Source organism: Puntigrus tetrazona, chromosome 2 (assembly GCF_018831695.1).
Source record: "Puntigrus tetrazona isolate hp1 chromosome 2, ASM1883169v1, whole genome shotgun sequence".
NCBI classification, from domain to species: Eukaryota; Metazoa; Chordata; class Actinopteri; order Cypriniformes; family Cyprinidae; genus Puntigrus; species Puntigrus tetrazona.
In genome coordinates, this window is record NC_056700.1 from 4,774,160 (window position 1) to 4,797,194 (window position 23,035).

At 41.4% G+C, this 23,035-nt stretch overlaps 1 long non-coding RNA gene and 1 pseudogene across 1 annotated transcript; both read right to left on the reverse strand.

Moving 5' to 3' along the window:
* Window positions 1-499: 499 nt before the first annotated feature.
* On the reverse strand, window positions 500-2,543 carry LOC122356302 (annotated as a pseudogene).
* Window positions 2,544-17,459: 14,916 nt separating this feature from the next.
* On the reverse strand, window positions 17,460-18,047 carry LOC122324629. The gene is made up of 2 exons (XR_006247210.1): window positions 17,712-18,047; window positions 17,460-17,528 (listed from the first exon to the last, which is right to left on the reverse strand). It is a non-coding gene; the product is annotated as an uncharacterized LOC122324629 (long non-coding RNA).
* Between the last annotated feature and the right edge of the window lie 4,988 nt (window positions 18,048-23,035).

Consider the following 23,035-nt stretch of genomic DNA (forward strand, 5'->3'; position numbering starts at 1 on the left):
TGGACACCGAACACAAGCTCGGCCGGTTCCGCTGCTCTGTAGCGCGTGAAACACGCAGTGGTCGTTTAAAGACAAAGATTCGGTCACGTTGTATAATGTGTTTTGGATTGCATGCTAACACAACTCAATATTTTTACAGTTATTATGCAGATGATTAAAGCGATTAAAATAACAACCGTATTGAGAATAATAAGATCAGAGCTGCTTCTTGACAAATTACATTTTTTAATCGAATCGTATTTTGATTTCTCGTCTACAAAATGCGCGTAAAATGTCGCTACATTTAAATAAAGCCAGCAGCGAGGAAACGACTAAACAGCATTTAACCGATGAGATGAAAACGCGCGGGTTTGGGGAGCTACCGCGCGCTTGCACGAATTCATTTTTCCCGCAGGGCCTGTGGTTATTTTTATTCGTTTCAGGATTAAATCGAGAAAAGCCGAATTATTTCGACGCGTTCTTCGTCGGACGCGGTTTTAAGAAATCAGGCGAAGCCTACTTTTAACTCAAATAGCATGGCAATTTATTAAACAAAACAATGCAGATCCTTCAGAATACTTTTTCAACAAAAGGAGATAATTTGCAAGAATATGGCGTTATACATGTTCCGTTCCTCGCTATAGTGGAACATCTGGACGATGAATGCAGTTCGATTCAGAAACACTGTCTGGTGTTTTGGTCCGTAATATCCGGCTACACTTTAGAAATAAATTACTATATGCAATTTACACGTAATAACAAGTCCACAAACGTCTGACGCGCGTCAACACAGCCCGGCATATAGCGCACAAAAACCAAGAAGACTTACGTGTTATTCGAAGTAACACTGTCCTTAACAAACTCGCGTTCAGTCCATCACGAGAAAGACAACGGGAGAGACACACGGGCTACTTGTTTGGTCAAAACTTGCTGCAGTCGTACACGAAAGCCCCCGACGCGCGGTATATGGGCTGGCTCGGGGGAAACGACATCTGACAGCTGTTATTCCCGTTCACCGGAGAGTTATTCAGACCGATTCTCTGCGATTCAAACATCTCTCGAACCGAGTGGAAGTTCTGCTGCTGCGCGGGGTACGTGGCGCCTAGGTGGCCGATGTCTCCAGCCTGGTTTAGGTACCACGACGCGAGGCGGCCTTGGTGCGCGCGTGGTGGCCCTCCTGAGGGTTCCCGTGGTTTAGGGACGACGTGGTGGTCGTGATCGAGTAATCGGGCAGGGTTTCGTCCACGGTGGTGGTGGCCAAGTGGCCCGAGCGATCCCCGCCCGCGTACAAGCTCATGGCCTGCATGTTGCAATGGTAGGTGGCGTTGGAGGTAGTCGAGATGGGGTTCTGGCTGCAGGGCGAGCTGTACGCGGACGTCTGGTTGGGAGAATAGTTGAGGGACAACGCGGGGGTTATGCCTGTCCGCGAGGGCGCCACGAGAGACGGGGTGAGCTCGCCGGAGCTCTGAGGGGAGCCGCGGAGGGAGGTCATGATGTTATCCACGCTGAAGCCCTGCGCCGCGGCCTGGCCCTGGCCCTGGTGGTGATGCTGCTGCTGCTGCTGCTGCTGCTGCTCCCCGGCGCTGTCCAGGCTGAGAGAGCGCGTGGACGGGATGCTGTGCGGGCTCCCGCTCGATACGCTGCTGCTGTCGGGGCTCTCGATCTTGGGAACGGTTCTGAGCGACGGCGAAACGGCCTGCGGAGGCGTGGACGTGCCGTTCTCGGTTTTGATGTCCTGAATGCGCACGGGCTGCGAGCCCGGGCCAGACTGCTCCTGGTCGCGGCTCGGCTGATTCTGCTGGCTCTGCTGGCGGGAAGGCGCTTCTTTGACGTTGCGCTCCTCTTTATCCTTCAAGGCGTCTTTCTTTTTGAAGCGCCGGCGGCGGCGCAGAAAGCTGCCGTTCTCGAACATGTTATACGAGTCCGGGTCCAGGGTCCAGTAGCTGCCTTTGCCGGGCTTTTTGTCATCGCGGGGCACTTTGACAAAGCACTCGTTCAGGGACAGATTGTGCCTGATGCTGTTCTGCCAGCCTTGCTTGTTGTCCCTGTAGAAGGGAAAGCGCTCCATGATGAACTGGTAGATGCCGTTTAGGTCACCTTCTTGTCCGGGAGTTCTGGATGGCCATGGTGATGAGCGCGATGTAGCTGTACGGAGGTTTCACCATATCCTTGGGCTGCGGCTGCGGAGTGTACGGTCCGTACGCCCTCGCCATGCTGGCGGGTACTGCTCGTGGGCCGCGTGAGAGTACATGCTCATCGGGGCTGGCATCCCGGTGTACCCCCCTCCGGCGGCGGCCCGGTAATAGCTCTGGTCGCTGCTGATGTACGGCACGACTCCCAGCGAGTTGGGACTGGAGACGGAATAGCGCGCCTGCATGACTTCTCTCCAAACAGGACGTCAAGAAGTCTGAAGCGATCCGCAAACTCCTCCGAAAGTCCGCCCGAGAGTCCACACTCTATGCCACCGTGTTTACAAAACGCGACTAGTGGATCGGACTCGCGTTCTGGCCGCCTCTGTCTGTCGCAGCGCGCATCGGAAAACTTCTGAACGCTGAGCATCGGTCACCGCGTAATACTTTTGCGCACTTCCAATTCTTTTCCCCTTTTGCTGCCAGTAAGACTCCTCCCAATAACAGCTGAGTCGTCCAATGGGAGGCCGGGCCGCGCGGAGCGAGCGGCCACACACAAGGTTGAAGAAAAACGAGAGGTGTTGGGACGTCCCAGCCCACCCTGGCCAAACACACACTTCTCCAGACCTTAAAGAACCATACACTCTCCGCGAAGCGGCCAGATTGAAAACACTTTAATGGTTATAATGCGACGTCTTATAAATGCATTTAACGCGTACCTGAAAAATACGCTGCGCTATGTATATATATATATATATATATATATATATATATATATATATATATATATATATATATATATATATATACATATGTACATATATTTATTTGCCATTATAGAAGCTATTTTTTCATGTTTTTTTGTATGCTATATATTTTTATTTATTGTTATTGTTTCACCTAAGCAACATAACCCAACTGGAGTTTGAAAAAAATTGTTAATTGTTCTTGCAAATGCACTCTCCTCATAAACGATAAAACGCGGATTCATCGCGCTCCTCCTCTGAATTATTCGATTCATTAATTCATGCACGACCCTTTAAAACGAACGTCGACCCGGTCGTGCTGATAATGAATCGTAATGTCCATTAGAAGCGTCGCAGAACATTTGTTTTCCAGCAATCGCCGCGCGAATTAGCGTAAATAATCTCCGGCTTCCTGCGTTTTCAGTCGCGTTTTCAGGCTCTTCATTAACGCTGCTGTTAGCTAACGGCCTCAATCAACACCGACGAGCGGATCAAAGCGAGCAGAGCTCATTATGCTGGAGTTAAGCGAGCTAAAGACGCTGGAGAAAGAGCGGAGGTGCGAAAGTTTGCTCCGAGTGCGAGCGAGATTAAAAGCGCCGAGAAACAAACGGGTAAAGCAGAACACCTCGCATGTGTCAGAGCCGGGCAAACGGGCGAGAATCGTGTCATCCGTCACCTCCGTTTTATGGCACGCCAATAAACCCGATTTCGAAGTAACGGCGTTTGTTTATCTGCCGTTAAGGACTTAACGGAGCGCGCGCGCGCTTCTGGACGGCCTCGTCTTTAGCCGCATTCGTTTAAAAACACGCTTTTATTTTATCATTCGATTTGCAACGGCTATTTCTTTTAAAGCGTCATCATTCGATATATTTCCATATATTTCCAAAAGCAGGCCTAACAAGCGCGCAAGGGAACGCGCGGCGTTATTTGGAGACGGGATCCAAACAATCCGCCCTAATTCCTGAAACGCACGACGTTCCGCGCATCCTGGGGGAGGAACACAACATTTAATTGTGAATGATAATTGTGAGGCCAGGCCGCGGTCACAATATCTTCCTAATCCCCCACAGGTCGCTCTGATTAAGTGACCGTGGACTCGCTGATTCCTCGCCGGTTTCTCCTTACAGGGACCCGGGCATGAACTTTTTCTTGTGCCCCGGGCTATTTGTTCAGTTCAGCGCGCGCCTCTTACTTAACCCCGGACCCCTGCCCACCCCGGACTCCCATTCCAGCCAATTAAAGCTGCTACCTCTGGATGAGAGACGAGAAGATCATAAAATATCAGGCGTCTTTATTTTTCGGTGGTCACGTGAAATGTAAAACAAAAGCGGACTGGTTAAAAAAAATAAATCCACGCAACTGTAAAAAAAAAAAAAAAAAAAAAAAAAAGTGCTGCGTTTAAATAGAGTTTGTTGGTGAAAAGACGATTTTATGGCTGTTTTATGTTACACCAAAAATATTAATATTAAAGGTAAATGGTATCAGTGATATAAACACATTTATATTAAACCAATTCTGTTAAACTATGGTTGTGGTTGAGTTACAGACTGTAATAGTTTGTGTAAATAATAGTAAAATAAAAGATTAGTGTAATTAATTTAAATGCCGAAATTGTCACGTGGCCTTAATTGAATCGTTTGGTTTGATCGCTTTATTTAGATACTTATATCTGCATGTAATTGTTCAATAAATCTGATCGCCTCTGCTATCTGAAAAGAGGTCAGATTTGATGGCGTAGAGATCGATTAAAGCCAAACGATTTAAAAGCGCTGCGAATGCGTCCCGATAAAACAAGCGTCGGTTAACGAGAAGAAAAACTGTTCGATGCACGGGCGACTAAAGCGATGCGTCCCGATAAAACCAGCAGCAGCTATAAAACACTCTACATGACATGCACAAAGCAGAGCTGAACGCTGAGAGCAAAAGAGTCTGACTGTGTGTGTGTGTGTGTGTGTGTGTGTGTGTGTGTGTGTGTGTGTGTGTGTGTGTGAGTGTGTGTGTGTGTGTGTGTGTGTGTGTGTGTGTGAGTGTGTGTGTGTGTGTATGTGTGTGTGTGTGTGTGTGTGTGTGTGTGTGTGTGTGTGTGTGTGTGTGTGTGTGTGTGTGAGTGTGTGTGTGTGTGTGTGTGTGTGTGTGTGTGTGTGTATGTGTGTGTGTGTGTGTGTGTGTGTGTGTGTGTGTGTGTGTGTGTGTGTGTGTGTGTGTGTGTGTGTGTGTGTGTGTGTGTGTGTGTGTGTGTGTGTGAGGGCCAGAGAGAGAAAACAGCGCCCTCCTTCGGTCACACATCATCAGGACAGGTCTGTCTGATGCACACACACATAGGAAGTTACAGAAATGTCAATAGAATATTTCACGTGTGATATCATATATGACGTGCGATATATGATATCATGTAGGCATATATTTATTATTCCGCGGGCGTAGAAAAAAAAAGAAAAACAGAAAGACGATTTATTACCTTGACGCTGCTTCCCCCTAGCGTTCATTATCAAGGTTTTTATCCACAAAAAGTGCTCGAATGAAATGGAATTATCTTAAAAATGTGGGTAAAAACTAAATACGAATCACTAAACGCTAAATAAACACGTCGTGTGTGTGTGTGTGTGTGTGTGTGTGTGTGTGTACATGTCCCTAACAACCAGCGGGAAGCACCTCACCTGAGCCCTGCTTCTCCAAGACATCACCAGTCACAAGAATTCTACCACAATTCTACAAAGAAACTCAATAGGTGTAAAACTCGGCCTGCGTGAAGATCTCGGAGTGTTTTAGAGTGAACTTCACTGAGAGACACACGATTACACCTCATTAGAGTTTAGATTATTACATTTGTTTTATTTTATTATATCCATATCTAAAAGAGATATCAAAAAATGCATAAAAAAGGAAAGTAGCGTTCTCATACACACACACACACACACACACACACACACACACTGGAACAATCTCCATAACACTGTTTTGTTTTATTAATCTAGATTAAAGAACCATCTTTTTCAGCATTAGGAGATGATCATCAACGGAGATCAGAACACACACACACACACACACACACACACACACACACACACACACACTCACACAGACACACACACACACACACACACACACACACACACACACACACACACACACACACACACTCACACACACAGATCACACACACATCACACACACACACAGATACACACACACACACACACACACACACACACACACACACACACACACACACACACACACACACACACACACAGTTCTGTCTTCGTCTGATCAGAGGAGAATGATCCAGCTGATCCTGGTTTCTCCCAAGGCTTTTTCTCTCCATTCTGTCACAGAAGGAGTTTCGGTTCCTCGTCTCTTAGTTGAGGACACTTCATTTTCTGTCAGGACAAGCGTGGCCAGCTATATGAGGTCACAGAGGTCCTGAGTTCTGACGTGAGTGTCTCTCTGTATAACTCAGTTCAGACCGTCTTCAAGGCTATCAGTCTTAAGTTTATGCACCCTAACCCTAACCCAACATACAACATCCAACTTCTTCTAATAACCTAAAGCTTCCTAATATTCCACTCTGAGAGTCAGTAGACATAGTTTCTGATTAATAACAAATAGTCAGCCTACGTAATAAAGTGTCTATAGCACTAGAAAAGGAGCAGACACTACTCATGAAGGCGCTTGTGTTATTTTAACTGAGTTTTAGGTATATTTTCAAAATAAGAGTTCTGGACAAAGCTATCTAAAGCAATGGTTATTAATGAAAAGGATATGCATAGCTGCATGAATAATAAGCAACTGGTAGAATCATACACCCTAAGAGTAATAATTAAACAATGGCCACTCTTTCAAAAACATAAAGTATCTGTGGGATTATTACAGTGCCATTCTTAACCCTCACTGAACGTCAGACCTGAAAGGGAAGAGTCCTGGGATGTTTTGGGATGCTTTGGGATGTTTTGGGATGTTTTGGGATGCTTTGGGATGCTTTGGGATGTTTTCTGGTGAGTGTTTATTTCCTCTTTACACTCACACCTGGAGCGGTAGTATTACTCCTCACCAGCCGCTCTTACCACATGAAAGTATGTTTAAAGTAAGCAGCAGTTCCAGCTGTGTTAACTGTATTAGTTTCAATCACTTCTTTTAAAGTCCATTCAAAGTCATCAGACGAGCCAATAAACACGACTAATAAGGGGATAAAAATGACTAAAAATGTCTATGTAATATATATTTAGGTACGCTTTCTTCTTGAAAAACAACACCGAAAAGTGTAACGTTTTAAAGGTAATAAAACATTCCACATTGAGCTTCTTCTGGTAATTTTTTAAACCCGAACACACTACAGAAGAACGTTTCTGATGGTTTTAATGGTGAGAAGTTGATGGTTTGTTGGTATCTGTAGAGGAAAGTGTCTGAAGCGACTGAAGCAGTGTTTTTAAAGTTAAACTTCCACCGCCGAACACTTTAGAGACGCAGGACACTTACTTTCTCTCTCTCTCTCTCTCTCTCTCTCTCTCTCTCTCTCTCTCTCTGTCTCTCTCTCTCTCTCTCTCTCTCTCTCTCTGTCTCTCTCTGTCTCTCTCTCTCTCTCTCTCTCTCTCTCTCTCTCTCTCTCTCTCTCTCTCTCTCTCTCTCTCTCTCTCTCTCTGTCTCTCTCTCTCTCTCTCTCTCTCTCTCTCTCTCTCTCTCTCTCTGTCTCTCTCTCTCTCTCTCTCTCTCTCTCTCTCTCTCTCTCTCTCTCTCTCTCTCTCTCTCTCTCTCTCTCTCTCTCTCTCTCTCTCTCTCTCTCTCTCTCTCTCTCTCTCTCTCTCTCTCTCTCTCTCTCTCTCTCTCTCTCTCTCTCTCTCACTTCCGGTGTACGAGTGTGAGCGGAGTGCTGTGAGTGCGAGTGGAATAGGTGTGGAGTGTTGTGAGTGAAACTCTTTCTTTTTTCCTTTCTGTCTATCTCTGTCTGTATAGTTAGCGGTAGTCTTTGCTGGTTTCGGGCCGCGTGCTCTTCACTCTGAGGAGGCATGTCGGCCCCGCGGGTGGAAGTTTTAAACTCACTCACGCGACGCCACGCTGTGAAGGTGGCGTCAGCGGTGAGTGTGGAGGAGGCTTGCCTGGCAGTGGGTGAGGTAGTGGGGCACGAGGTGTGCTCAGCCTCTCGGAATGAACAGCGCTATCGTTATTTTTTTAGACAGCATAGACAAAGCTAACGAGGTTGTTGAGCATGGTATAATCGTTAAAGGAGAACTCATCCCTGTTCTTCCCCTCTCTCTACCTGCTAAGAAAGTCACCATATCTAATGTGCCACCTTTTGTGAGTGATCTTATTTTAACCTAAGCTTTATCCCGGTACGGGAAGCTGGTTTCACCCATTAAAAAGATCCCGATCAACTGTAGTTCTCCTCTGTTGAAACATATTGTTTCTTTTAGGCGGTTCGCATACATGATCATTAATGATGATGCTGATCTGGATGTGTCTTTAAATTTTCGAATTGGTGATTTTGATTATGTTGTTTTTGTGACCACCGCTAAGATGAAGTGTTTTAGCTGCGGGACTTTTGGTCATCTAATGCGAAATTGTCCAGAAATAATTGCAGAAAAGGAAAGGAATGTAGGAGGGCGCCCGGGAGTGGTGATCTTGCGGGGTTAGCGGTGAGGCTGAGGGAGCCCCCTCGGGAGAGGGCTCGGTGGCACCGGCAGCGGCAGCATCTCCTCCGGCCTCTTCCAGTGAGACGGTGGAGGGAGCGGTCGCGCCGACACACGCCGAGATACGTTCGGATGAGGGTCGTAAGGACGCAGATAATGTGACATGGGGCAAAACTGGAGATGGACAAGCTGACAGGGTTTCAGAGAATAGTGCAGAGCATTTTCAGAAAATGTGTGAAATAGCTAAGTGCTGTGGAATGGAAGAAGAACAAGCCATTTTAAAATGCCCCAAAAAGAAAGAAAAGTAACGAAGTACCAGATGCTAAAGTAAGCAAAAATAGAAATGCATGACGATGAGGATCTGGAGACTGAGAGCGATGCAGAGTCTTCTGACTCCAGTGTGACACTTTCTCAGAATGAGGTTATTGGACGGAGCTATGAGCTTGAAGATATCAAATTATTTCTCAGATCAACCAAAAACAAGAGAGGTGTGCGAGTGCAGGAATATTTTCCTGACTTAAAAACAGTTTGTTGATAAAGCAAGAAGTCTAATGGTAGAAGGTTCATTCACAAATAAAGAAGTGTATCGCTTAAAGAAAATTGTGAGGAGTCTTAACATTGCTTTTAGACAATGACACGGTTAATCTTAGGAGCAGGACTGGTCTTTGCTCTTTTTTTCTTTTTTTATTTATGAGTGTAGTACATTTAGCCACTTTTAATATCAATGGCGCAAGGAATGTTAGAAAAAGAGCATTAATATATGAAACAATAAAACAGAAAAACATTGATGTCACTTTTTACAAGAAACTCACAGTGACCTGAACAATGCTGTTGATTGGATGAGGGAATTTGATGGCACTTCTGTGTTAAGTCACAACACTTCAGTTAGTGGAGGAGTGGCTATTTTATTCGCAAAGAATTTTAGTCCTGTATCATATGTGATTGATGAAATTGTTAAAGGTAGGCTTTTAAAAGTCAGAGCTGTTTTTAGAATTATGTTTTTGTTTTTATTTGTGTGTATGTTCCAACTGTACCGGTTGAAAGGTTAGTTTTTTAGATTTACTATCTTCCACCTTACAAAATTGTTGTTCTGAAGAATTTCTGTTCTTAGGTGGTGATTTTAATTGCACAGAGCTAAATTTAGACAGGAATCATGTTGAACCTCACTTAGCTTCACGCAATCGTCTTATCCATTTTATAAAAAAATATGAATTATGTGATATTTGGAGATCTTTAAATGGCAAGGAGAGACAGTATACTTGGGTTCATACACGGGATAATATTATCTCTTCGCAAGATTGGATAGGTTTTACAGTTTTAATCATCATCTTAACATTTTAATAAGTGTTACATCACACCGGTTGGTTTTTCGGACCACAGCATGGTGCATTGTAATTTTTTTGTGTTCAGTAAAACATAAGAGTGCATATTGGCACTTTAACACTAAACTGTTAAATGACAATTTTTTTAAAGAATCTTTTAGTTTTTTCTGGGAAAGCTTCAGAGCAACAAAAGGCTCTTTTCATTCAGTACAACAGTGGTGGGACTTCGGTAAAATTCAAATTAAGCAGTTTTCGCAACAGTACACTCACAACGTTACTAAAGAGCTACTTCTGTCCTTAGAATCGTTAGAAAAAGAAATTATTGAGTGTCATAATCTAGCCCAGTCTAGTGGTGAAGCTAGGCATTTAGAAGCCTGCTCTAAGAAGAAAGCACAACTAACAGATCTACTGGGGAGTAGAGCACAGGGGGCTTTAGTCCGTTCACGTTTCCAAAGTATCGATCAGATGGATGTACCTTCTAAATACTTTTTCAGCATGGAAAAAAAGAATGGGCAGAAACGTTTTATTTATGCACTTCGCTCTGAGGATGGAGTGTTGTTGTCTGATCCTGCCGATATCCGTATGAGAGCAGTTATGTTTTATCAGAACCTGTACAGAAGTGAGATTAATTCAGGGCATGGCGTGGAAAGTGTCTTTTTTGATAATTTGCCGAAAGTCTCAGAAGAGGCTAACTTTGACCTCTCAGGAGTGTTGACCCTGGAAGAGCTCTTCAAGGCCTTGCAAAGCATGGAGTCTGGGAGGGCACCAGGAGTGGATGGCCTCCCGGTCGACTTTTATAAGGCTTTCTGGTCAGAGCTGGGAGATGATCTGCTTGAGGTACTCAGCGATAGCTTGACAGAGGGCAGGTTGCCTTTGAGTTGTCGGAGAGCGGTTATCACTCTGATTCCAAAAAAAGGGGACCTCACTGATGTCAAAAACTGGCGCCCTGTCTCACTTCTTTGCAGCGATTACAAACTGCTTTCCAAAGTTTTGGCTACTAGACTGGCTGGAGTGTTGGAGCAGGTCATCCATCCGGACCAAACATATTGTGTACCCGGTAGATCTATAGTTGATAATATTTCCTTAATTCGAGACATTTTTCATATTTCTAAATTTTTAAATCTGAGTTGTGGTTTGTTATCCTTAGATCAAGAGAAGGCTTTTGATCGAGTTGAGCACTCTTATCTCTGGAATACTTTGGCAGCTTTTGGTTTCTGCAAAGAGTTTGTGGACATGATTAAAGTGCTCTATTGTGACGTTGAGAGTGCACTGAAAATTAATGGTGGGTTATGCGCGCTCCTTTCCGGGTTCTGAGGGGTGTTAGACAAGGTTGTTCCTCTCTGGAATGTTGTACTCTTTGGCCATAGAGCCTCTACTTCAACAAATAAGAAACAAGTTATGTGGCTTGTATTTTCCCAGTTTTAATAATAATGTTTGTTTGTCAGCATACGCTGATGACATTGTAGTGTTCATAAGCAAAGGAAGCGATGCACAGTCTTTTAGTTAACTTATTTGAAGATTTTAGAACACTGTCTTCTGCCAAGCTAACTGGCAAAAAGTGATGCGTTTTACTGGGTCAGTGGTCTGATGGGCCACCTCGTCTTCCTGATGGGTTGTGTTGAGAGGGAGGTATAAAATATTTGGGAGTTTACTTGGGGATGATGAGTTTTACAGAAAAATTGGGAAGGGTGCAGGGAAAAGGTCAAAGGCCGATTAGATAAATGGAATTGGTTGTTGCCAAATATATCCTATAGAGGGGAGGACTCTCATCATTAACAATCTTGTTGCTTCTTCGCTTTGGCATAGGCTGGCCTGTGTAGATCCCTCTCCACAGTTTTTAGCTAAAATTCAAGCCTTTCTTGTTAATTTTTTTTGGGACAAACTACATTGGATCCCACAGAGTATTTTATATCTCCCCAAAAATGAAGGTGGGCAAGGTGTTATTCACCTGCAAAGTAGAATGGCTGCTTTCCGTTTACGATTTCTACAAAGCTTTTTAGATGGCTCAACGGACTGCAGCTGGCGCACAGTTAGTTGCGTTATTTTACGAACACTTGGAGGCCTTGGGCTCGATAAAGCACTTTTTTTAATGGATCCTGCTAAACTGGATGTATCAGAACTGCCTGTTTTTTATCGTAACCTCTTCAAAGTATGGAGTTTTTTTCATATTTATAAGACTGAGAACTTCTCCTCACTCTACTGGTTGTTGCAGGAGCCTTTGATACATGGAGCCCGTCTGGACGTTGCTTCACGATGCAGTCTACTCGGTTTCAGCACTTCCCTTCTGAAAGCCAAGGTTTTTACTTTGGGACATTTATTAACACTAACTGGATCTTTTTTTGGACAGGTGGAGACAGCTTCCAAGTTTTTGGGCATCAGATCTGTTCGCCTTTTTACCCAATTTTTGACCAAATTAAGAACATGTTTTACTGCTGAAGAAGAACACATGTTAAAGGACTTTTTGCAGGGGTTAATGCCCCTGATCCTGGGGATTCTTTCCTGTTTGTTTGTACAACCCATGCTTGATGAGAGTACAAAGAGTTTTTTATTTTCACGTGATTCCCTATTATTAGATTTCTTTGTCAATTAAAGCAAAATTTGTACAAAGCTTGTGTGCTGGTTTTTAACAAGAAAGTTATTGGTAGCAGAATTGACACACCATGGCGTTCTGTTTTAAAGTTGAGCAGTGATGTAAAAAACCGAATGGAGATCTTTTGTATAAACCACCATTGTCAAAGAGAGTAGGTGACATACAATGGAGGGTTTTGCATGGTGCCATTGCCGCTAATTCTTTTATTTCAGTGATGAACCCAGGAGTGGGTCCTGAATGCCTTTTCTGTCTCCAAAGAGAAACTGTTTTTCATGCTTTCATGGACTGTTTTAGGCTAAACCCCTGTTTGTGAAGCTAAATGAGCTCTTTTGTAGGTTTAACGAAACTTTCTTAAGTGAAAATTTTATTTTGGGTTTTAAATATTCCAGGAAGAAACGTACTATCTGTCACTTGTTAAATTTTATTTTAGGACAAGCAAAGTTGGCTGTTTACATTAGCCGGAAAACAGAATTGAACAAAGCTCTAGTGATGATGTTCGTGTGTTTCCTGGCTTTTGTTAAGTCCAGGGTATTGGTTGATTTTCACTTTTATAAAGCTATGTACGATCTGGTGACTTTTGAACAAATCTGGTGCATTCATGGGGCTTTGTGCACTTTGTCTGAAGATGCTCTAGTGTTTTGTTTGTAGGTTTGTTGTGTACTGTTTTTTGTCTTGGTAATTGTTATTGTGGTTTGTAATAAAATTTTTTTGCAAAATCAAAAATCAAATCTCTCTCTCTCTCTCTCTCTCTCTCTCTCTCTCTCTCTCTCTCTCTCTCTGTCTCTCTCTCTCTCTCTCTCTCTCTCTCTCTCTCTCTCTCTCTCTCTCTCTCTCTCTCTCTCTCTCTCTCTCTGTCTCTCTCTCTCTCTCTCTCTCTCTCTCTCTCTCTGTCTCTCTCTTTCTCTCTGTCTGTCTCTTAATAACTGTGTTTTAGTGTCTCGAGCAATAGAGGCTTGTGATAAGAAGCACTGGGGCTTTTAAATAGAAATAAAACATGTGAATAGTGTTAAGGAGCGGTAATCCTGGTATGAAGTAAAAGAAGACTGAGGACTAACAAGCCTGGGTCACCTGACCATACACTTCTAAAAACAAAGGTGCTTCACCAGAACTCAGAGGAACCTTTTTGTCTGAATGGTTCTGTAAACGTCTGAAGAACATCTGCTTCACAAAAGCTGCTTTGTGCAAGAAGGTTCATCAGATTACTGAAAAGAGACACCGAATGGTCCTTACATGGAATAACCTTGAAGCAGCTATACTCTGTTCAACTGCTTCTTGTAAGTACACTTAAAAAGGAATCCAATATTGTTTGCGCTACTTTTCTTTTTTGGCATCTGTTCTTATTTATGATAACAAAGATGAAATAAAAATTATTCTTAAGGAAAATTGCAAGTTACTTCCAGCCAGCAGAGTGTTTGCTGTATATACACATATACATATATTTACTGTTCGTATCTGTATCTATGTGTGTGTGTTTTTTGATTGGTGTCAGCTGTTCCTCATCAGAGTCTTGTGTTTTCTTCAGGAAGTGTTCATCTGTCAGACGCTGGGCTTTAAAGCGAGCTAAACTATGATCAAATGAAAAGCTGTTGATCAGAAGAAGGTGACGTGGTGTTACTGTACAGATATAGAGCGAAAAAGCACATCAGTAAGGAAGAATTTAGTTGTTTGATAGGTTATTTAGGATCTCTAGGTAATAGCAGTAACAGATCCTTAGAAACGACTGGAAGGAGTTTTAGTCTTAACTGTTGAGTGCTACCTCATTTCTTTTTTTAAGTTAGGCCTCTCTAAAAGATGTGTTCAAATATTTTCTGTCACACAGATACCGCAAAAGCTGCTAAAAAAGCCGTGTTGCTCTGTAAGCATGCACATTTTTGTTTATGTCTTTATCATTGGAACAAGCAAGTAGCAGCAACCTTGTAACATTCATCTCCACGAACTGGAGCTCTTCACGTGAACTTGACCTGAAACTCCTTCACAGACATGAAGAGTATATCTAGAGGAAACCATGAAAACCAATGCATTTCTCTCTGATGATCTTCAACTGGGTTTTTCGTTCGTAGTCATTACGATGTGCATCCTGGTTTATAATGAAGGATTTGTTTAAGCAATAAAATGAATTTAAATGAGTCATTTGTCTTTTGTTTCACAAAAGTCTGCATTTACAGACCCCCAGGATGCTGTCATTAGTGTAAATGAGTGACCAAACATACAAAAGCTATGTTTTTAGGTCACATTGGCCCCTAAATCGTTGGTTTAGATTGACTCCACAAGCCATCTTAAGAACGCGTTTTTATCATCAAGGAACTGCAGCACAAATTTTCAATTAGAAAACGTGTTACTTATTTACTTCATATTGACTTTAACCAAAGTTTTGGATAAAATAAAAACACCTCGAACACTCAGCAGGGCATATAGGAGGCAGGACTCGTTTAGTTAACTCTATATATATATATATTCAGATTCTTATGGATTCCTAGTTTTGATTCCAATAAGATCCGAATCTAAAAAATCCAGTATAAACAAATTAAGTCAAACATTTAGATTTTTGCAAAGCGCTCTGTTCTAGAGCATTCAGTCCTGAAGATAAAAGACAATCATTCCCGGTCTAGAGATTCAGAGTTTAACTTGATCCGTCTCGTCTGCCTGGAAGCTAACGTTCCCTGGTAATCCTGAAGACCTCGACTGACTAGAGTTTTATGGGAATCCAGTGATCGAAGGACGCTTTGTGGATCATAAATCAAAATCGTCCATCATTGGAGCTGTCGCTAATCTCTCCCAGCTAACTAACTTCTTAATTCTCACCGCTTTATTCACAACAGTGTTGCTGGTTCGAGAATCAGAAATGAACAACCTATGAGACGATGAGTACAGGAAGTAAGGACGGCATGATCTGAGTTATGTACCACGCACACTTCCTTTAGTTAGCCTACAGCTTTAAAGCCAGAATTTAGCATGGCCACATGTTAGCAACCTAAGTGTATCAGCAATCATAAGAAGAAGAAGACGCTATGTCACACATATTTATGAAATGTAATGATAAAATACGTTTTACCTAAAGTAGCTTAGCTCAGGTGTAGATGGCAAATGCTGGCCCTCTACGAGACATGAAATATGAAATAAAGAAAACGCTGTACTTCTTCAAAACAAGATTTAGCACTCTTCGGTTTGAGACACAGCCATTTACTGTAATCTCCGTGAGTTTGGGTTTCTTCTTCCTGTTCTGTGTTTGAAAGTCCACTAGGTGTCCGTCTCAGACCGACTCCGGGAAACTGGGAGCTGCTTGAACCAAGAGTCAAGCATGATATATTCAGAAAATATGTTTTGCAAGCAACGTATGGCTTATATGATAAACACCACGGCTCTGATAACGGGCTCGTTTTTGCGACAACGATTGCTGAAAGAGATAATATAACAAAAAAACAACAACCAGAGGTTACAGGGTGGACAGGACACCACTAAACCATAGTATATTTCAACATGCTGCCTAATACAAGAAGCATACGATTACTATAACAGATAAACAGTTCTGTATACAAGATGTAGAGCATATAAGGCCTTCTATCACATTAAAGTCTGCTGTCGTAAGACCTTATCTATCCCTTTATTAGGCTACCAGACAGGTTTATCAATGTATTCTACCAATGAACGTTTACAGTTTTAGAGGACATAGTAATGGTGTAATCTGGTAATCTGCTGTACAGATTGTATTCTTTTATATCCTTACCTCCTAATCATACCCCTCACACATATCTACAGTTGTTCTTTAATTACAGCAAGTAAGACTAGCACCCAGAAACAAGTATTAACCCTTTTTTACTCTAAATATACCACATCATGTCGTGGGGACTCGAATGGCACCGAATCTTAGAAATAACCCATAATCTGTTGTAGCTGTAACTTACTTTTACAAAGCAAGAACATCCTTTAAGAACATTTGAATCCAGACCAAATTCATTTCCCTATCCACCTTTATTCCCAGAGTACTAACGGGCAAACGGGTAAACCATCGGGTCTAGCTTTTGGCTGTTTTCAGCTCTACAAAATATTTATGTTGAAATTCAGTGTCTCTCATGTTGTGCGAAAAGTTTGACCATTTATTGCATGTTTTTCTATCCCAGGGGATATTCTTTGTAATAACAACTATGTGAACATAAAGGTTGACCATAAGAGCAATTTTTCCCTGACCAGGATTTCTATGTTGCCTAAAATATCTAAGCTTTGGCTTTGGTCTACGACATCAACATTTAAAATGATCTTGAGGTACTTTGAATCAAAGCGATACAGCAATCCTGGCAAGGGATTAGGGGAAAACACCCTAACAGTACATCTGTGTCACAAAAGGCCGCAGTCCACAACTTCATTTAAATGTTGACGTTTTTCTCCCATCTGAAAAAGAGTGTTTGTGTTTGAGCAGACCCCGCTGTCACCGTGCTTCACTGAGTGTCCAGAGTCTATTTATTAGCAGGACCTGGTGATGTGAAGATCCAAATGATGTAAAGCTAGTACAGTGTTTAATGTTTTAAAAGTCAGATGTCATTGTTTCTCGTGAGCATCATTAATAACGTCTTTTAAAGGAATAGTTCACCTAAATATTTAAATTGCGGCATATTTTATCTGTGGAATCTGGCACCCAGGACAGAGCGTCTGAGTGAATGTGGTCTGGACTGTGTGGATGAGGGTCATTGTGTCAGAGACGCTGTAGAAGGACCTGCTCCATGATCCACAAACACTCCTACTCTCCTGATACCACCACCATCATCATCATCATCATCATCAAACACTCTACAGGACTCTACAGAGAGATCAGTCTTTATCTTATTGTGTCTGAATGAGTATCTGGATGGAGAGCAGATCAAACTCCAGGACTGATCATTAGATCCAAACACACCTTCATTACGCCGTCCTTTCCTGCTGATGCTCTTATATGACACTGATATACACACACATCCGCTCCACTCCAGCTCCCAGTAACAGCGTCCACACACACTCTCTACACAACACCTGACACACACCTTCAAATCTGTCTGGATGATCAGGATACGACTGGACTGTGTTAGTGTGAGGAACGATTCTGTTGTTCTCAGACAGACGAAGAAGTTCATTCACTGTGTTCAGATCCAGAGTGAACTGACGGGAATCTGATGAAGATAAAACACTTCAGAATCAGGAATTATCAATCTGTTTGATCTGTTCATGTTCAGTGTATGATCAGTGAGCAGATATCTGTCATAATCATCATCTACATCGTCAATTATTTCACCTTCTACAGAAGAACATGAACACACTCAGTGAGTTTCCTGCTTGTTTTCTTACTGACTTACATTGTAGGAAGTGGTTCCTGGTTCTGGGAACAATGTTGGTGAAGGTGACTGTGGAAACAGAGTTATTCTCATGATCCTGCATCATTCCTAAGACATTTCTGATATGATGTTCTCCCTGATATGAGATGATGATGGACTGGTTTCTGAGAGCAGATCAATCTCCAGGACTTTACCTCTGTCTGAGATCTTCTTCAGCTCTTCTTTACAGAAATCCTCCAGTTTGTCTCTCAGCTGATGAACAGATTCTCTCAGATCATCAAAAGAAACAAGAGAACCGAAGAGATCATCATTTATGTCTGTAGATTCAGGAGGAGCTGAGAGAGACTGGAGACTCTACAGAAAACAGAAAAAAACTCATCAACTCCACACTTGTTGAAACATCAGATTTGTGTGGCTCTTGTTGATTCGGCTGGTGTTTAGTATCACACCTCAACCCAGCACTTTCACAGCATCAGCCTCGTTCTTCTTGTATTCATGAAATCACATTACATGTACAGATTCTAACATTTACCACTTAGACTATATGCAAACTATATTGTTTGGATGAGAATACGTCTGCTGAGAACATCAATCTACTCAAACACATCAGTTGAGTCTCATTGTAGGGTTGAGTAGATTTACTTGCACTCATTATTTTACAGTATGAGTTTTTTGTTGGTTTTTTGTCTTTTTTAAACGTCGGTATATTAAATAGCCCTGTTTATAACTGCACCGTGTTTTTTCTGCATGCTCCTGGACATGTGTATGTCGATCAGGAAGACGTGCTCTTATTTTCCTTTCTTTCTTTCTTCTTCCTGTTCTGTGTTTGAGAGGCGTGTCTGTAAATCACAGGATCATATAAATGTCCACTAGGTGTCAGTCTCGTACAGACTCTGGGAAACTGCTTGGACGACCCAAGAGTCAAGGTTTGGCTAATTAGCATGACATTTTTACGAAATACGTCTTGCAAGCAACATATGGCTTATTTGGTTGTAATAACTGATAGATAAAAAACATCTGAGGAGTCAGGACTTAGTTAGACCCAGAACTACTAAAATATCAGGCTCATAAATCCATCTTACGCTTTGTATTCTCCTGGGTGCAAAAACTATTATACAGATTTTATTTTTTAATTTTAATTACTTGTTTATTTATTTTTTCTTTTTTATCCCTTTTTTTGAGTGAAATAATTTGGGCTGGGAAGAGATTATTTGTATAAGTGTATTCTTTTTTTTTGTGGTTGTTCAAAAACAAAAAACGAAGTCACACGTGTGTGTGTGTGTGTGTGCGCGTGCATGTGTGTGTGTGTGTGTGTGTGTGTGTGTGTGTGCGTGTGTGTGTGCGCGCGCGTGCATGTGTGTGTGTGTGTGTGTGTGTGTGTGTGTGTGCATGTGTGTGTGTGTGTGTGTGTGTGTGTGTGTGTGTGTGTGTGTGTGTGTGTGTGTGTGTGTGTGTGTGTGTGTGTGTGTGTGTGTGTGTGTGTGTGTGTGTGTGTGTGCGTGCATGTGTGTGTGTGCGTGCGCGTGTGTGTGTGTGTGTGTGTGTGTGTGTGTGTGTGTGTGTGTGTGTGTGTGTGTATATATATTCCAGTAAAAAGAAAGAAAAACCCACATTGGTCATATATATGATCAATATACCTGCTTGTTCGCTACTTTAAAAAACAAAAAACACAAAACTGAAGGTTACCTGGACTGAAGCAGGCACTGAGTCACGCAGTAGTTTATAAGTTCTTTCTCTATTGATACTCTACTCACATTGTGCCTGATCTAGATGCGATGGGAACCAGTACACTCGGCAGAGGAATGACCACATGATAGATCTTCCTGAAGCATCCGGTGGCCAGAGGAAGCACAGGAGTAATCTCCAGGGGTGAAAATGGGCCTGAAAAGAAGAACTGATGAGTTTGCCTCGAGATGCGACGCACAAGCTGACCGGCAACAGAGCGATCTTCATCAAGAGTTATAAAATTGTTATAAAAGCTAAAATTGAACACATTTACTGCTTCTTTTAAACTATGCTTGCAGACTAAAATGTTTGAAATCGAGTGAAACATTTTGAATATGACAGGCACTTCATTGCATCTACATTTATTTAGACGTAATGATGTTTCTAAGCTCAGCTCTATATCAGGCTTCCTTGAATCTTCAATGTGAGAGCATGAAGACTGTTCAGACCACGTTTATTATTAATACTCTTCACAAATCACTAAGAATATACTGTATGACTACAAAATCATGTTATATTTGCAGGCTACATGTACTGAGAGACAGCCACAGATCTTCTTTTCTTATACACGCTTGACTAGTTTCACTCATTTTCAAACTATACTTCCTGACTAAATGAATAATCAGAAACATTATGATTCAGTGCATCTGTCTTACGATGCCAGGACGTCTTTTTGGTTTGTTTATGTTCTATGAGATGGATAGCAATACGATGTGAAAGTATTTGTTTTTTCTAAAAGTGTTTAAAAGCGACTGAAATGACAGAGGCTTCACTGAGTCTACATTTCTTATGATGCTCTATATAATATAAAATCAGTATGAGTTATGGTTTATATATATATATATATATATATATATATATATATATATATATATATATATATATATAAAAAAATGCAAACATGAACATCTATCTTGATCATATATTATAGCACAGTTTGTACTGAATAAAACAGTTGATTAATAGTGTGTTGTATTGTATTTAAATATCAGAGGATCTCCCGTCTTCATTGCTCAAAAAAATAAAAAGCATGAATAAAAAAAAAAATGAATGCCTATAAATCTATTTGTAATGAATTCTTGCGTAAAGTTGTCTCATATTTGTGTTAGTTGTTGTTTGCTGTGTGTGACCTACTTTCTGTCTTCAGTTAAGGGTCTCATTGTCTTCAGGTGTGTCTGGTTCAGTTCATCATCTCCTGGGGGTTTATAAGTTCTCGTCTTCAGAAGCGTCTGCCTTCCTCAAGTATTAGTTCTTCTTCTGTAGAAGATTAAAAGCTGTATTTTTATTTTTGTCATTTATTATATTATACATGAAGCAACTGTTTCAGAGAGAGAAGGAGAGGGAGACGTGTTCAGAATTATATTGGCACCCTGAAAGAATGATCAAAGAAAATAGTGAAAATAAATCCTGTATAGTTTCTCAGATTTTTTTGGTTTGGGTCCGTTTTTATAAAAGAGCTCCTCTTCACAGCATGCTATGATTGAGAAACATGTTTTTACAGCCCACCACAACCTCAGAGAACCTGAACTGACCCGAAACGAAGAGCGATGAAGATTTTATTAATCCTATTAGTTAAAACCAGCTGAACCCCGGCCGTTCAACTTAGCCTTTAGCCATTTAGCTTAGCTTTAGCTACATAATAGAAGTCTCCAGCAGGTGTCAGCCTCACACAGACGTAGCATGATCTTCTTAAGAAATACTTTTTTTTGCAAGCAACAAATGGCTTATATTAAATATTTCTGGAGGAAAAAAAGATAATGGCTCATAAATTATCCAAATATTAAAATGTTTAATTTAAAAATGAATAACTAAAGTGTCCCACGAATAAAATTGCGAGAGAAACACTGAAATATATATATTTCCTCCCATCTCGTATGTATTCATGTCCAGTGTGCGCAAAATATTCGACGAAAAATAATAAATCGTCAATCAATTTTTAATCGAATTGGGGCCCCAGCAATTGTTATGAATTGAATCGGGAAAAATGTCCACCCATTAGATAGATAGATAGATAGATAGATCTTAGATAGTGATTAGATAGATAGATCTTCTAGCACTGATTCACAAGATATAATAAACACTTACCCATCATTAATAGACTAAAAACAGCTGGGTTAAATACACCCCAGAGACTAACAGTTGGTTGAGTTGGTTGACCCATCCTTCCGGGCAGTAACCCAGGGTGGATCTGTCCAGATTTAACCCAGATACAGTCACACTGAATCAGAAGTAACGACAATACTGCAGTCTGTCTCATCATTTTAACACATTTATAGATATTCCACAACATCTACAACACCCAGCAGTCCTGTCTAATATATTAATATCTTCCCTGAAGGGAATCAAACCCCGAGCTCTCAGGAGATGAGAAGGACGATCAGTTCCGGTTGTTACCTCTAGAGGGGGCTGTGTACTTCAGGAGGATGTGTGTGTGTGTGTGTGTGTGTGTGTGTGTGCGCGTGCGTGTGACCAAACTGATGTTTAGGAGAGTGTTTTATTGTCTAATTTAATTTATATGCATGAATATTCTTCACTTGTTCATTTTGTTTTCAATGATTCACTACAGTACAGTGCAGTCGGACACACATCAGTTAGTTACTGTTTTTTCTCTCAGTAGCAAGGCGTGCTTGAATTTGTATTGATCAGAGTGATTATAAGATCACAAAATCATGGATGAACTGCTAATGGGGGAATTGCAACCTCGGATATTAATATTGTTATGTTAATTAATCATAGCTGAGCTTTAGAGCTAAAGTCGCGTGCATTCAGATCAAAACCTAACTGAACACACATCAACCCGCTACAGGAGACAACTAGTCAACTATAACACAACTAACCAGCACAGTGAAGTATCTCTGGAGAGGGAGGTCAGTGAAGGTCTTCTTAGTGAACACTGTCCTCCTCCTCCTCCTCTTCCTCACCTTCACTGCAAGCCTGGGACCGAAGTCAAGAACTGGTCGAAGGACTAGTTTAATTCTAGTTAAAGCCCGTGCGGGTTAAAAACAATCAAACGATACTCAGAAATTACGTTTAAGATTTGAACAGAGCAAAATAAGCTTAATGCTCAATAATAACATTTCGATCAGGAACGAATAATAAAATGTTAAATTAAAAACAGGACAAGAACAAACGTGAACACTATAAAGTATAAGCTACGTGAAAAAGAAATGATTAAAATCATTATTTTAAATCGATTTTATTGTGTTCTCGTGTTTATTATTATACTGTTTTTCTAAAGTCATGATGATGTTATAATATAATACCGTTTGATCTGATAATGTTTGCTATTTTCCATCGAGGGATTGTACCAAAACGGGCAAAATAATTCTCGATTGTAATAAGAGTCTGAGCCCTCAACAACAGAAAGAACAGAGCAGGCTCTTCATCTCCTTCAGACCTGACCTTCAGGACGTCTTAAAGACGTCTCAGAGATGTTTGAACATATATCCTGAAGACGCGTAAAGCTTCATTTAAGAACAGTGTGTTTTATTTCATCTTCTTGTTTTGAGATACGCGCTTGAGTCCATTAGTCCTTTACATCTGAGCTTCTCGAAACCCTTTTGGTCATTTTATTATTATTATTATTATTATTATTATTATTATTATTATTATTTGCATCG